Genomic DNA, 17889 nt, shown 5'->3' with positions numbered 1-17889 from the left:
GTCTTTCTTTTTAAGTGGATGGAACCCAAAACACCTTTTTGCTTTGGTTGGAGGTGATTCTGGTGCACACCCATAAAACACCATGCGAATTGAAATAAGCCCTATCAATGCTTATTCGTCTTCTTTCTACGCATATGGAAGCGAAAAGACGGTTTTGTGTTATTTGGGACTCATTACACATACTTTGCGATTTCTGGGTTAATGAGCATTAACACGATCTGAAATAAGCCAAATCCAAAATTCTTCTTTCTATGTAGCTGGAACGCAAAACAACCTGTTTGGGGAGGTTTAGGCTCAGTACACTTCGCTTTGCTATTTGTGGGTGGAAAGAACATGGAAAGAACAATCCAAACTTTTTCGTCTGCTTTCTATTGACATGGAACCAAAACACCTATGCTTGATTACGGCTGTTAAGAAACATTTCACTCTGAGATTTTTGGGTGTTGTGCATTCTAATCCCCAAAACACCAATTTGCAACAAAACCAGTCAGAGCTTTATCGTCTTTCTTTTTAAGTGGATGGAACCCAAAACACCTTTTTGCTTTGGTTGGAGGCGATTCTGGTGCACACCCATAAAACACCATGCGAATTGAAATAAGCCCTATCAATGCTTATTCGTCTTCTTTCTACGCATATGGAAGCGAAAAGACGGTTTTGTGTTATTTGGGACTCATTACACATACTTTGCGATTTCTGGGTTAATGAGCATTAACACCACGGAACACGATCTGAAATAAGCCAAATCCAAAATTCTTCTTTCTATGTAGCTGGAACGCAAAACAACCTGTTTGGGGAGGTTTAGGCTCAGTACACTTCGCTTTGCTATTTGTGGGTGGAAAGAACATGGAAAGAACAATCCAAACTTTTTCGTCTGCTTTCTATTGACATGGAACCAAAACAGCTATGCTTGATTACGGCTGTTAAGAAACATTTCACTCTGAGATTTTTGGGTGAATGTGCATTCTAACCCCAAAAACACCAATTTGCAACAAAACCAATCAGAGCTTTATCGTCTTTCTTTTTAAGTGGATGGAACCCAAAACACCTTTTTACTTTGGTTGGAGGTGATTCTGGTGCACACCCATAAAACACCATGCGAATTGAAATAAGCCCTAGCAATGCTTATTCGTCTTCTTTCTACGCATATGGAAGCGAAAAGACGGTTTTGTGTTATTTGGGACTCATTACACATACTTTGCGATTTCTGGGTTAATGAGCATTAACACCACGGAACACGATCTGAAATAAGCCAAATCCAAAATTCTTCTTTCTATGTAGCTGGAACGCAAAACAACCTGTTTGAGAAGGTTTAGGCTCAGTACACTTCGCTTTGCTATTTGTGGGTGGAAAGAACATGGAAAGAACAATCCAAACTTTTTCGTCTGCTTTCTATTGACATGGAACCAAAACAGCTATGCTTGATTACGGCTGTTAAGAAACATTTCACTCTGAGATTTTTGGGTGAATGTGCATTCTAACCCCAAAAACACCAATTTGCAACAAAACCAATCAGAGCTTTATCGTCTTTCTTTTTAAGTGGATGGAACCCAAAACACCTTTTTCTTTGGTTGGTGATTCTGGTGCACACCCATAAAACACCATGCGAATTGAAATAAGCCCTATCAATGCTTATTCGTCTTCTTTCTACGCATATGGAAGCGAAAAGACGGTTTTGTGTTATTTGGGACTCATTACACATACTTTGCGATTTCTGGGTTAATGAGCATTAACACCACGGAACACGATCTGAAATAAGCGAAATCCAAAATTCTTCTTTCTATGTAGCTGGAACGCAAAACAACCTGTTTGGGGAGGTTTAGGCTCAGTACACTTCGCTTTGCTATTTGTGGGTGGAAAGAACATTCCAAACTTTTTCGTCTGCTTTCTATTGACATGGAACCAAAACACCTATGCTTGATTACGGCTGTTAAGAAACATTTCACTCTGAGATTTTTGGGTGTTGTGCATTCTAATCCCCAAAACACCAATTTGCAACAAAACCAGTCAGAGCTTTATTGTCTTTCTTTTTAAGTGGATGGAACCCAAAACACCTTTTTGCTTTGGTTGGAGGTGATTCTGGTGCACACCCATAAAACACCATGCGAATTGAAATAAGCCCTATCAATGCTTATTCGTCTTCTTTCTACGCATATGGAAGCGAAAAGACGGTTTTGTGTTATTTGGGACTCATTACACATACTTTGCTATTTCTGGGTTAATGAGCATTAACACCACGGAACACGATCTGAAATAAGCCAAATCCAAAATTCTTCTTTCTATGTAGCTGGAACGCAAAACAACCTGTTTGGGGAGGTTTAGGCTCAGTACACTTCGCTTTGCTATATGTGGGTGGAAAGAACAGTCCAAACTTTTTCGTCTGCTTTCTATTGACATGGAACCAAAACACCTATGCTTGATTACGGCTGTTAAGAAACATTTCACTCTGAGATTTTTGGGTGTTGTGCATTCTAACCCCAAAAACACCAATTTGCAACAAAACCAGTCAGAGCTTTATTGTCTTTCTTTTTAAGTGGATGGAACCCAAAAGACCTTGTTGCTTTGGTTGGAGGTGATTCTGGTGCACACCCATAAAACACCATGCGAATTGAAATAAGCCCTATCAATGCTTATTTGTCTTCTTTCTACGCATATGGAAGCGAAAAGACGGTTTTGTGTTATTTGGGACTCATTACACATACTTTGCGATTTCTGGGTTAATGAGCATTAACACGATCTGAAATAAGCCAAATCCAAAATTCTTCTTTCTATGTAGCTGGAACGCAAAACAACCTGTTTGGGGAGGTTTAGGCTCAGTACACTTCGCTTTGCTATTTGTGGGTGGAAAGAACATGGAAAGAACAATCCAAACTTTTTCGTCTGCTTTCTATTGACATGGAACCAAAACACCTATGCTTGATTACGGCTGTTAAGAAACATTTCACTCTGAGATTTTTGGGTGTTGTGCATTCTAATCCCCAAAACACCAATTTGCAACAAAACCAGTCAGAGCTTTATCGTCTTTCTTTTTAAGTGGATGGAACCCAAAACACCTTTTTGCTTTGGTTGGAGGCGATTCTGGTGCACACCCATAAAACACCATGCGAATTGAAATAAGCCCTATCAATGCTTATTCGTCTTCTTTCTACGCATATGGAAGCGAAAAGACGGTTTTGTGTTATTTGGGACTCATTACACATACTTTGCGATTTCTGGGTTAATGAGCATTAACACCACGGAACACGATCTGAAATAAGCCAAATCCAAAATTCTTCTTTCTATGTAGCTGGAACGCAAAACAACCTGTTTGGGGAGGTTTAGGCTCAGTACACTTCGCTTTGCTATTTGTGGGTGGAAAGAACATGGAAAGAACAATCCAAACTTTTTCGTCTGCTTTCTATTGACATGGAACCAAAACAGCTATGCTTGATTACGGCTGTTAAGAAACATTTCACTCTGAGATTTTTGGGTGAATGTGCATTCTAACCCCAAAAACACCAATTTGCAACAAAACCAATCAGAGCTTTATCGTCTTTCTTTTTAAGTGGATGGAACCCAAAACACCTTTTTACTTTGGTTGGAGGTGATTCTGGTGCACACCCATAAAACACCATGCGAATTGAAATAAGCCCTAGCAATGCTTATTCGTCTTCTTTCTACGCATATGGAAGCGAAAAGACGGTTTTGTGTTATTTGGGACTCATTACACATACTTTGCGATTTCTGGGTTAATGAGCATTAACACCACGGAACACGATCTGAAATAAGCCAAATCCAAAATTCTTCTTTCTATGTAGCTGGAACGCAAAACAACCTGTTTGGGAAGGTTTAGGCTCAGTACACTTCGCTTTGCTATTTGTGGGTGGAAAGAACATGGAAAGAACAATCCAAACTTTTTCGTCTGCTTTCTATTGACATGGAACCAAAACAGCTATGCTTGATTACGGCTGTTAAGAAACATTTCACTCTGAGATTTTTGGGTGAATGTGCATTCTAACCCCAAAAACACCAATTTGCAACAAAACCAATCAGAGCTTTATCGTCTTTCTTTTTAAGTGGATGGAACCCAAAACACCTTTTTCTTTGGTTGGTGATTCTGGTGCACACCCATAAAACACCATGCGAATTGAAATAAGCCCTATCAATGCTTATTCGTCTTCTTTCTACGCATATGGAAGCGAAAAGACGGTTTTGTGTTATTTGGGACTCATTACACATACTTTGCGATTTCTGGGTTAATGAGCATTAACACCACGGAACACGATCTGAAATAAGCGAAATCCAAAATTCTTCTTTCTATGTAGCTGGAACGCAAAACAACCTGTTTGGGGAGGTTTAGGCTCAGTACACTTCGCTTTGCTATTTGTGGGTGGAAAGAACATTCCAAACTTTTTCGTCTGCTTTCTATTGACATGGAACCAAAACACCTATGCTTGATTACGGCTGTTAAGAAACATTTCACTCTGAGATTTTTGGGTGTTGTGCATTCTAATCCCCAAAACACCAATTTGCAACAAAACCAGTCAGAGCTTTATTGTCTTTCTTTTTAAGTGGATGGAACCCAAAAAACCTTTTTGCTTTGGTTGGAGGTGATTCTGGTGCACACCCATAAAACACCATGCGAATTGAAATAAGCCCTATCAATGCTTATTCGTCTTCTTTCTACGCATATGGAAGCGAAAAGACGGTTTTGTGTTATTTGGGACTCATTACACATACTTTGCGATTTCTGGGTTAATGAGCATTAACACCACGGAACACGATCTGAAATAAGCGAAATCCAAAATTCTTCTTTCTATGTAGCCGGAACGCAAAACAACCTGTTTGGGAAGGTACACTTCGCTTTGCTATTTGTGGGTGGAAAGAACATGGAAAGAACAATCCAAACTTTTTCGTCTGCTTTCTATTGACATGGAACCAAAACACCTATGCTTGATTACGGCTGTTAAGAAACATTTCACTCTGAGATTTTTGGGTGAATGTGCATTCTAACCCCAAAAACACCAATTTGCAACAAAACCAATCAGAGCTTTATCGTCTTTCTTTTTAAGTGGATGGAACCCAAAACACCTTTTTGCTTTGGTTGGAGGTGATTCTGGTGCACACCCATAAAACACCATGCGAATTGAAATAAGCCCTATCAATGCTTATTCGTCTTCTTTCTACGCATATGGAAGCGAAAAGACGGTTTTGTGTTATTTGGGACTCATTACACATACTTTGCGATTTCTGGGTTAATGAGCATTAACACCACGGAACACGATCTGAAATAAGCCAAATCCAAAATTCTTCTTTCTATGTAGCTGGAACGCCAAACAACCTGTTTGGGGAGGTTTAGGCTCAGTACACTTCGCTTTGCTATATGTGGGTGGAAAGAACATGGAAAGAACAATCCAAACTTTTTCGTCTGCTTTCTATTGACATGGAACCAAAACACCTATGCTTGATTACGGCTGTTAAGAAACATTTCACTCTGAGATTTTTGGGTGTTGTGCATTCTAATCCCCAAAACACCAATTTGCAACAAAACCAGTCAGAGCTTTATCGTCTTTCTTTTTAAGTGGATGGAACCCAAAACACCTTTTTGCTTTGGTTGGAGGCGATTCTGGTGCACACCCATAAAACACCATGCGAATTGAAATAAGCCCTATCAATGCTTATTCGTCTTCTTTCTACGCATATGGAAGCGAAAAGACGGTTTTGTGTTATTTGGGACTCATTACACATACTTTGCGATTTCTGGGTTAATGAGCATTAACACCACGGAACACGATCTGAAATAAGCCAAATCCAAAATTCTTCTTTCTATGTAGCTGGAACGCAAAACAACCTGTTTGGGGAGGTTTAGGCTCAGTACACTTCGCTTTGCTATTTGTGGGTGGAAAGAACATGGAAAGAACAATCCAAACTTTTTCGTCTGCTTTCTATTGACATGGAACCAAAACAGCTATGCTTGATTACGGCTGTTAAGAAACATTTCACTCTGAGATTTTTGGGTGAATGTGCATTCTAACCCCAAAAACACCAATTTGCAACAAAACCAATCAGAGCTTTATCGTCTTTCTTTTTAAGTGGATGGAACCCAAAACACCTTTTTACTTTGGTTGGAGGTGATTCTGGTGCACACCCATAAAACACCATGCGAATTGAAATAAGCCCTATCAATGCTTATTCGTCTTCTTTCTACGCATATGGAAGCGAAAAGACGGTTTTGTGTTATTTGGGACTCATTACACATACTTTGCGATTTCTGGGTTAATGAGCATTAACACCACGGAACACGATCTGAAATAAGCCAAATCCAAAATTCTTCTTTCTATGTAGCTGGAACGCAAAACAACCTGTTTGGGAAGGTTTAGGCTCAGTACACTTCGCTTTGCTATTTGTGGGTGGAAAGAACATGGAAAGAACAATCCAAACTTTTTCGTCTGCTTTCTATTGACATGGAACCAAAACAGCTATGCTTGATTACGGCTGTTAAGAAACATTTCACTCTGAGATTTTTGGGTGAATGTGCATTCTAACCCCAAAAACACCAATTTGCAACAAAACCAATCAGAGCTTTATCGTCTTTCTTTTTAAGTGGATGGAACCCAAAACACCTTTTTCTTTGGTTGGTGATTCTGGTGCACACCCATAAAACACCATGCGAATTGAAATAAGCCCTATCAATGCTTATTCGTCTTCTTTCTACGCATATGGAAGCGAAAAGACGGTTTTGTGTTATTTGGGACTCATTACACATACTTTGCGATTTCTGGGTTAATGAGCATTAACACCACGGAACACGATCTGAAATAAGCGAAATCCAAAATTCTTCTTTCTATGTAGCTGGAACGCAAAACAACCTGTTTGGGGAGGTTTAGGCTCAGTACACTTCGCTTTGCTATTTGTGGGTGGAAAGAACATTCCAAACTTTTTCGTCTGCTTTCTATTGACATGGAACCAAAACACCTATGCTTGATTACGGCTGTTAAGAAACATTTCACTCTGAGATTTTTGGGTGTTGTGCATTCTAATCCCCAAAACACCAATTTGCAACAAAACCAGTCAGAGCTTTATCGTCTTTCTTTTTAAGTGGATGGAACGCAAAAAACCTTTTTGCTTTGGTTGGAGGTGATTCTGGTGCACACCCATAAAACACCATGCGAATTGAAATAAGCCCTATCAATGCTTATTCGTCTTCTTTCTACGCATATGGAAGCGAAAAGACGGTTTTGTGTTATTTGGGACTCATTACACATACTTTGCGATTTCTGGGTTAATGAGCATTAACACCACGGAAGACGATCTGAAATAAGCGAAATCCAAAATTCTTCTTTCTATGTAGCCGGAACGCAAAACAACCTGTTTGGGAAGGTACACTTCGCTTTGCTATTTGTGGGTGGAAAGAACATGGAAAGAACAATCCAAACTTTTTCGTCTGCTTTCTATTGACATGGAACCAAAACACCTATGCTTGATTACGGCTGTTAAGAAACATTTCACTCTGAGATTTTTGGGTGAATGTGCATTCTAACCCCAAAAACACCAATTTGCAACAAAACCAATCAGAGCTTTATCGTCTTTCTTTTTAAGTGGATGGAACCCAAAACACCTTTTTGCTTTGGTTGGAGGTGATTCTGGTGCACACCCATAAAACACCATGCGAATTGAAATAAGCCCTATCAATGCTTATTCGTCTTCTTTCTACGCATATGGAAGCGAAAAGACGGTTTTGTGTTATTTGGGACTCATTACACATACTTTGCGATTTCTGGGTTAATGAGCATTAACACCACGGAACACGATCTGAAATAAGCGAAATCCAAAATTCTTCTTTCTATGTAGCTGGAACGCAAAACAACCTGTTTGGGGAGGTTTAGGCTCAGTACACTTCGCTTTGCTATATGTGGGTGGAAAGAACATGGAAAGAACAATCCAAACTTTTTCGTCTGCTTTCTATTGACATGGAACCAAAACACCTATGCTTGATTACGGCTGTTAAGAAACATTTCACTCTGAGATTTTTGGGTGTTGTGCATTCTAATCCCCAAAACACCAATTTGCAACAAAACCAGTCAGAGCTTTATTGTCTTTCTTTTTAAGTGGATGGAACCCAAAACACCTTTTTGCTTTGGTTGGAGGTGATTCTGGTGCACACCCATAAAACACCATGCGAATTGAAATAAGCCCTATCAATGCTTATTCGTCTTCTTTCTACGCATATGGAAGCGAAAAGACGGTTTTGTGTTATTTGGGACTCATTACACATACTTTGCGATTTCTGGGTTAATGAGCATTAACACGATCTGAAATAAGCCAAATCCAAAATTCTTCTTTCTATGTAGCTGGAACGCAAAACAACCTGTTTGGGGAGGTTTAGGCTCAGTACACTTCGCTTTGCTATTTGTGGGTGGAAATAACATGGAAAGAACAATCCAAACTTTTTCGTCTGCTTTCTATTGACATGGAACCAAAACACCTATGCTTGATTACGGCTGTTAAGAAACATTTCACTCTGAGATTTTTGGGTGTTGTGCATTCTAATCCCCAAAACACCAATTTGCAACAAAACCAGTCAGAGCTTTATCGTCTTTCTTTTTAAGTGGATGGAACCCAAAACACCTTTTTGCTTTGGTTGGAGGCGATTCTGGTGCACACCCATAAAACACCATGCGAATTGAAATAAGCCCTATCAATGCTTATTCGTCTTCTTTCTACGCATATGGAAGCGAAAAGACGGTTTTGTGTTATTTGGGACTCATTACACATACTTTGCGATTTCTGGGTTAATGAGCATTAACACCACGGAACACGATCTGAAATAAGCCAAATCCAAAATTCTTCTTTCTATGTAGCTGGAACGCAAAACAACCTGTTTGGGGAGGTTTAGGCTCAGTACACTTCGCTTTGCTATTTGTGGGTGGAAAGAACATTCCAAACTTTTTCGTCTGCTTTCTATTGACATGGGACCAAAACACCTATGCTTGATTACGGCTGTTAAGAAACATTTCACTCTGAGATTTTTGGGTGTTGTGCATTCTAATCCCCAAAACACCAATTTGCAACAAAACCAGTCAGAGCTTTATTGTCTTTCTTTTTAAGTGGATGGAACCCAAAACACCTTTTTGCTTAGGTTGGAGGTGATTCTGGTGCACACCCATAAAACACCATGCGAATTGAAATAAGCCCTATCAATGCTTATTCGTCTTCTTTCTACGCATATGGAAGCGAAAAGACGGTTTTGTGTTATTTGGGACTCATTACACATACTTTGCGATTTCTGGGTTAATGAGCATTAACACCACGGAACACGATCTGAAATAATCCAAATCCAAAATTCTTCTTTCTATGTAGCTGGAACGCAAAACAACCTGTTTGGGGAGGTTTAGGCTCAGTACACTTCGCTTTGCTATTTGTGGGTGGAAAGAACATGGAAAGAACAATCCAAACTTTTTCGTCTGCTTTCTATTGACATGGAACCAAAACACCTATGCTTGATTACGGCTGTTAAGAAACCTTTCTGAGATTTTTGGGTGAATGTGCATTCTAACCCCAAAAACACCAATTTGCTACAAAACCAATCAGAGCTTTATCGTCTTTCTTTTTAAGTGGATGGAACCCAAAACACCTTTTTCTTTGGTTGGTGATTCTGGTGCACACCCATAAAACACCATGCGAATTGAAATAAGCCCTATCAATGCTTATTCGTCTTCTTTCTACGCATATGGAAGCGAAAAGACGGTTTTGTGTTATTTGGGACTCATTACACATACTTTGCGATTTCTGGGTTAATGAGCATTAACACCACGGAACACGATCTGAAAGAAGCGAAATCCAAAATTCTTCTTTCTATGTAGCTGGAACGCAAAACAACCTGTTTGGGGAGGTTTAGGCTCAGTACACTTCGCTTTGCTATTTGTGGGTGGAAAGAACATTCCAAACTTTTTCGTCTGCTTTCTATTGACATGGGACCAAAACACCTATGCTTGATTACGGCTGTTAAGAAACATTTCACTCTGAGATTTTTGGGTGTTGTGCATTCTAATCCCCAAAACACCAATTTGCAACAAAACCAGTCAGAGCTTTATCGTCTTTCTTTTTAAGTGGATGGAACCCAAAAAACCTTTTTGCTTTGGTTGGAGGTGATTCTGGTGCACACCCATAAAACACCATGCGAATTGAAATAAGCCCTATCAATGCTTATTCGTCTTCTTTCTACGCATATGGAAGCGAAAAGACGGTTTTGTGTTATTTGGGACTCATTACACATACTTTGCGATTTCTGGGTTAATGAGCATTAACACCACGGAACACGATCTGAAAGAAGCGAAATCCAAAATTCTTCTTTCTATGTAGCCGGAACGCAAAACAACCTGTTTGGGAAGGTACACTTCGCTTTGCTATTTGTGGGTGGAAAGAACATGGAAAGAACAATCCAAACTTTTTCGTCTGCTTTCTATTGACATGGAACCAAAACACCTATGCTTGATTACGGCTGTTAAGAAACATTTCACTCTGAGATTTTTGGGTGAATGTGCATTCTAACCCCAAAAACACCAATTTGCAACAAAACCAATCAGAGCTTTATCGTCTTTCTTTTTAAGTGGATGGAACCCAAAACACCTTTTTGCTTTGGTTGGAGGTGATTCTGGTGCACACCCATAAAACACCATGCGAATTGAAATAAGCCCTATCAATGCTTATTCGTCTTCTTTCTACGCATATGGAAGCGAAAAGACGGTTTTGTGTTATTTGGGACTCATTACACATACTTTGCGATTTCTGGGTTAATGAGCATTAACACCACGGAACACGATCTGAAATAAGCCAAATCCAAAATTCTTCTTTCTATGTAGCTGGAACGCAAAACAACCTGTTTGGGGAGGTTTAGGCTCAGTACACTTCGCTTTGCTATATGTGGGTGGAAAGAACATGGAAAGAACAATCCAAACTTTTTCGTCTGCTTTCTATTGACATGGAACCAAAACACCTATGCTTGATTACGGCTGTTAAGAAACATTTCACTCTGAGATTTTTGGGTGTTGTGCATTCTAATCCCCAAAACACCAATTTGCAACAAAACCAGTCAGAGCTTTATTGTCTTTCTTTTTAAGTGGATGGAACCCAAAACACCTTTTTGCTTTGGTTGGAGGTGATTCTGGTGCACACCCATAAAACACCATGCGAATTGAAATAAGCCCTATCAATGCTTATTCGTCTTCTTTCTACGCATATGGAAGCGAAAAGACGGTTTTGTGTTATTTGGGACTCATTACACATACTTTGCGATTTCTGGGTTAATGAGCATTAACACGATCTGAAATAAGCCAAATCCAAAATTCTTCTTTCTATGTAGCTGGAACGCAAAACAACCTGTTTGGGGAGGTTTAGGCTCAGTACACTTCGCTTTGCTATTTGTGGGTGGAAAGAACATGGAAAGAACAATCCAAACTTTTTCGTCTGCTTTCTATTGACATGGAACCAAAACACCTATGCTTGATTACGGCTGTTAAGAAACATTTCACTCTGAGATTTTTGGGTGTTGTGCATTCTAATCCCCAAAACACCAATTTGCAACAAAACCAGTCAGAGCTTTATCGTCTTTCTTTTTAAGTGGATGGAACCCAAAACACCTTTTTGCTTTGGTTGGAGGCGATTCTGGTGCACACCCATAAAACACCATGCGAATTGAAATAAGCCCTATCAATGCTTATTCGTCTTCTTTCTACGCATATGGAAGCGAAAAGACGGTTTTGTGTTATTTGGGACTCATTACACATACTTTGCGATTTCTGGGTTAATGAGCATTAACACCACGGAACACGATCTGAAATAAGCCAAATCCAAAATTCTTCTTTCTATGTAGCTGGAACGCAAAACAACCTGTTTGGGGAGGTTTAGGCTCAGTACACTTCGCTTTGCTATTTGTGGGTGGAAAGAACATTCCAAACTTTTTCGTCTGCTTTCTATTGACATGGGACCAAAACACCTATGCTTGATTACGGCTGTTAAGAAACATTTCACTCTGAGATTTTTGGGTGTTGTGCATTCTAATCCCCAAAACACCAATTTGCAACAAAACCAGTCAGAGCTTTATTGTCTTTCTTTTTAAGTGGATGGAACCCAAAACACCTTTTTGCTTAGGTTGGAGGTGATTCTGGTGCACACCCATAAAACACCATGCGAATTGAAATAAGCCCTATCAATGCTTATTCGTCTTCTTTCTACGCATATGGAAGCGAAAAGACGGTTTTGTGTTATTTGGGACTCATTACACATACTTTGCGATTTCTGGGTTAATGAGCATTAACACCACGGAACACGATCTGAAATAATCCAAATCCAAAATTCTTCTTTCTATGTAGCTGGAACGCAAAACAACCTGTTTGGGGAGGTTTAGGCTCAGTACACTTCGCTTTGCTATTTGTGGGTGGAAAGAACATGGAAAGAACAATCCAAACTTTTTCGTCTGCTTTCTATTGACATGGAACCAAAACACCTATGCTTGATTACGGCTGTTAAGAAACCTTTCTGAGATTTTTGGGTGAATGTGCATTCTAACCCCAAAAACACCAATTTGCTACAAAACCAATCAGAGCTTTATCGTCTTTCTTTTTAAGTGGATGGAACCCAAAACACCTTTTTCTTTGGTTGGTGATTCTGGTGCACACCCATAAAACACCATGCGAATTGAAATAAGCCCTATCAATGCTTATTCGTCTTCTTTCTACGCATATGGAAGCGAAAAGACGGTTTTGTGTTATTTGGGACTCATTACACATACTTTGCGATTTCTGGGTTAATGAGCATTAACACCACGGAACACGATCTGAAAGAAGCGAAATCCAAAATTCTTCTTTCTATGTAGCTGGAACGCAAAACAACCTGTTTGGGGAGGTTTAGGCTCAGTACACTTCGCTTTGCTATTTGTGGGTGGAAAGAACATTCCAAACTTTTTCGTCTGCTTTCTATTGACATGGGAGCAAAACACCTATGCTTGATTACGGCTGTTAAGAAACATTTCACTCTGAGATTTTTGGGTGTTGTGCATTCTAATCCCCAAAACACCAATTTGCAACAAAACCAGTCAGAGCTTTATCGTCTTTCTTTTTAAGTGGATGGAACCCAAAAAACCTTTTTGCTTTGGTTGGAGGTGATTCTGGTGCACACCCATAAAACACCATGCGAATTGAAATAAGCCCTATCAATGCTTATTCGTCTTCTTTCTACGCATATGGAAGCGAAAAGACGGTTTTGTGTTATTTGGGACTCATTACACATACTTTGCGATTTCTGGGTTAATGAGCATTAACACCACGGAACACGATCTGAAAGAAGCGAAATCCAAAATTCTTCTTTCTATGTAGCCGGAACGCAAAACAACCTGTTTGGGAAGGTACACTTCGCTTTGCTATTTGTGGGTGGAAAGAACATGGAAAGAACAATCCAAACTTTTTCGTCTGCTTTCTATTGACATGGAACCAAAACACCTATGCTTGATTACGGCTGTTAAGAAACATTTCACTCTGAGATTTTTGGGTGAATGTGCATTCTAACCCCAAAAACACCAATTTGCAACAAAACCAATCAGAGCTTTATCGTCTTTCTTTTTAAGTGGATGGAACCCAAAACACCTTTTTGCTTTGGTTGGAGGTGATTCTGGTGCACACCCATAAAACACCATGCGAATTGAAATAAGCCCTATCAATGCTTATTCGTCTTCTTTCTACGCATATGGAAGCGAAAAGACGGTTTTGTGTTATTTGGGACTCATTACACATACTTTGCGATTTCTGGGTTAATGAGCATTAACACCACGGAACACGATCTGAAATAAGCCAAATCCAAAATTCTTCTTTCTATGTAGCTGGAACGCAAAACAACCTGTTTGGGGAGGTTTAGGCTCAGTACACTTCGCTTTGCTATATGTGGGTGGAAAGAACATGGAAAGAACAATCCAAACTTTTTCGTCTGCTTTCTATTGACATGGGACCAAAACACCTATGCTTGATTACGGCTGTTAAGAAACATTTCACTCTGAGATTTTTGGGTGTTGTGCATTCTAATCCCCAAAACACCAATTTGCAACAAAACCAGTCAGAGCTTTATTGTCTTTCTTTTTAAGTGGATGGAACCCAAAACACCTTTTTGCTTTGGTTGGAGGTGATTCTGGTGCACACCCATAAAACACCATGCGAATTGAAATAAGCCCTATCAATGCTTATTCGTCTTCTTTCTACGCATATGGAAGCGAAAAGACGGTTTTGTGTTATTTGGGACTCATTACACATACTTTGCGATTTCTGGGTTAATGAGCATTAACACGATCTGAAATAAGCCAAATCCAAAATTCTTCTTTCTATGTAGCTGGAACGCAAAACAACCTGTTTGGGGAGGTTTAGGCTCAGTACACTTCGCTTTGCTATTTGTGGGTGGAAAGAACATGGAAAGAACAATCCAAACTTTTTCGTCTGCTTTCTATTGACATGGAACCAAAACACCTATGCTTGATTACGGCTGTTAAGAAACATTTCACTCTGAGATTTTTGGGTGTTGTGCATTCTAATCCCCAAAACACCAATTTGCAACAAAACCAGTCAGAGCTTTATCGTCTTTCTTTTTAAGTGGATGGAACCCAAAACACCTTTTTGCTTTGGTTGGAGGCGATTCTGGTGCACACCCATAAAACACCATGCGAATTGAAATAAGCCCTATCAATGCTTATTCGTCTTCTTTCTACGCATATGGAAGCGAAAAGACGGTTTTGTGTTATTTGGGACTCATTACACATACTTTGCGATTTCTGGGTTAATGAGCATTAACACCACGGAACACGATCTGAAATAAGCCAAATCCAAAATTCTTCTTTCTATGTAGCTGGAACGCAAAACAACCTGTTTGGGGAGGTTTAGGCTCAGTACACTTCGCTTTGCTATTTGTGGGTGGAAAGAACATTCCAAACTTTTTCGTCTGCTTTCTATTGACATGGGACCAAAACACCTATGCTTGATTACGGCTGTTAAGAAACATTTCACTCTGAGATTTTTGGGTGTTGTGCATTCTAATCCCCAAAACACCAATTTGCAACAAAACCAGTCAGAGCTTTATTGTCTTTCTTTTTAAGTGGATGGAACCCAAAAAACCTTTTTGCTTAGGTTGGAGGTGATTCTGGTGCACACCCATAAAACACCATGCGAATTGAAATAAGCCCTATCAATGCTTATTCGTCTTCTTTCTACGCATATGGAAGCGAAAAGACGGTTTTGTGTTATTTGGGACTCATTACACATACTTTGCGATTTCTGGGTTAATGAGCATTAACACCACGGAACACGATCTGAAATAATCCAAATCCAAAATTCTTCTTTCTATGTAGCTGGAACGCAAAACAACCTGTTTGGGGAGGTTTAGGCTCAGTACACTTCGCTTTGCTATTTGTGGGTGGAAAGAACATGGAAAGAACAATCCAAACTTTTTCGTCTGCTTTCTATTGACATGGAACCAAAACACCTATGCTTGATTACGGCTGTTAAGAAACCTTTCTGAGATTTTTGGGTGAATGTGCATTCTAACCCCAAAAACACCAATTTGCTACAAAACCAATCAGAGCTTTATCGTCTTTCTTTTTAAGTGGATGGAACCCAAAACACCTTTTTCTTTGGTTGGTGATTCTGGTGCACACCCATAAAACACCATGCGAATTGAAATAAGCCCTATCAATGCTTATTCGTCTTCTTTCTACGCATATGGAAGCGAAAAGACGGTTTTGTGTTATTTGGGACTCATTACACATACTTTGCGATTTCTGGGTTAATGAGCATTAACACCACGGAACACGATCTGAAAGAAGCGAAATCCAAAATTCTTCTTTCTATGTAGCTGGAACGCAAAACAACCTGTTTGGGGAGGTTTAGGCTCAGTACACTTCGCTTTGCTATTTGTGGGTGGAAAGAACATTCCAAACTTTTTCGTCTGCTTTCTATTGACATGGGAGCAAAACACCTATGCTTGATTACGGCTGTTAAGAAACATTTCACTCTGAGATTTTTGGGTGTTGTGCATTCTAATCCCCAAAACACCAATTTGCAACAAAACCAGTCAGAGCTTTATCGTCTTTCTTTTTAAGTGGATGGAACCCAAAAAACCTTTTTGCTTTGGTTGGAGGTGATTCTGGTGCACACCCATAAAACACCATGCGAATTGAAATAAGCCCTATCAATGCTTATTCGTCTTCTTTCTACGCATATGGAAGCGAAAAGACGGTTTTGTGTTATTTGGGACTCATTACACATACTTTGCGATTTCTGGGTTAATGAGCATTAACACCACGGAACACGATCTGAAAGAAGCGAAATCCAAAATTCTTCTTTCTATGTAGCCGGAACGCAAAACAACCTGTTTGGGAAGGTACACTTCGCTTTGCTATTTGTGGGTGGAAAGAACATGGAAAGAACAATCCAAACTTTTTCGTCTGCTTTCTATTGACATGGAACCAAAACACCTATGCTTGATTACGGCTGTTAAGAAACATTTCACTCTGAGATTTTTGGGTGAATGTGCATTCTAACCCCAAAAACACCAATTTGCAACAAAACCAATCAGAGCTTTATCGTCTTTCTTTTTAAGTGGATGGAACCCAAAACACCTTTTTGCTTTGGTTGGAGGTGATTCTGGTGCACACCCATAAAACACCATGCGAATTGAAATAAGCCCTATCAATGCTTATTCGTCTTCTTTCTACGCATATGGAAGCGAAAAGACGGTTTTGTGTTATTTGGGACTCATTACACATACTTTGCGATTTCTGGGTTAATGAGCATTAACACCACGGAACACGATCTGAAATAAGCCAAATCCAAAATTCTTCTTTCTATGTAGCTGGAACGCAAAACAACCTGTTTGGGGAGGTTTAGGCTCAGTACACTTCGCTTTGCTATATGTGGGTGGAAAGAACATGGAAAGAACAATCCAAACTTTTTCGTCTGCTTTCTATTGACATGGGACCAAAACACCTATGCTTGATTACGGCTGTTAAGAAACATTTCACTCTGAGATTTTTGGGTGTTGTGCATTCTAATCCCCAAAACACCAATTTGCAACAAAACCAGTCAGAGCTTTATTGTCTTTCTTTTTAAGTGGATGGAACCCAAAACACCTTTTTGCTTTGGTTGGAGGTGATTCTGGTGCACACCCATAAAACACCATGCGAATTGAAATAAGCCCTATCAATGCTTATTCGTCTTCTTTCTACGCATATGGAAGCGAAAAGACGGTTTTGTGTTATTTGGGACTCATTACACATACTTTGCGATTTCTGGGTTAATGAGCATTAACACGATCTGAAATAAGCCAAATCCAAAATTCTTCTTTCTATGTAGCTGGAACGCAAAACAACCTGTTTGGGGAGGTTTAGGCTCAGTACACTTCGCTTTGCTATTTGTGGGTGGAAAGAACATGGAAAGAACAATCCAAACTTTTTCGTCTGCTTTCTATTGACATGGAACCAAAACACCTATGCTTGATTACGGCTGTTAAGAAACATTTCACTCTGAGATTTTTGGGTGTTGTGCATTCTAATCCCCAAAACACCAATTTGCAACAAAACCAGTCAGAGCTTTATCGTCTTTCTTTTTAAGTGGATGGAACCCAAAACACCTTTTTGCTTTGGTTGGAGGCGATTCTGGTGCACACCCATAAAACACCATGCGAATTGAAATAAGCCCTATCAATGCTTATTCGTCTTCTTTCTACGCATATGGAAGCGAAAAGACGGTTTTGTGTTATTTGGGACTCATTACACATACTTTGCGATTTCTGGGTTAATGAGCATTAACACCACGGAACACGATCTGAAATAAGCCAAATCCAAAATTCTTCTTTCTATGTAGCTGGAACGCAAAACAACCT

The sequence above is a fragment of the Podarcis gaigeae genome (assembly GCF_964106915.1).
Source record: "Podarcis gaigeae genome assembly, chromosome: 13".
Lineage (NCBI taxonomy): Eukaryota > Metazoa > Chordata > Lepidosauria > Squamata > Lacertidae > Podarcis > Podarcis gaigeae.
This window is presented reverse-complemented; position numbering follows the sequence as displayed.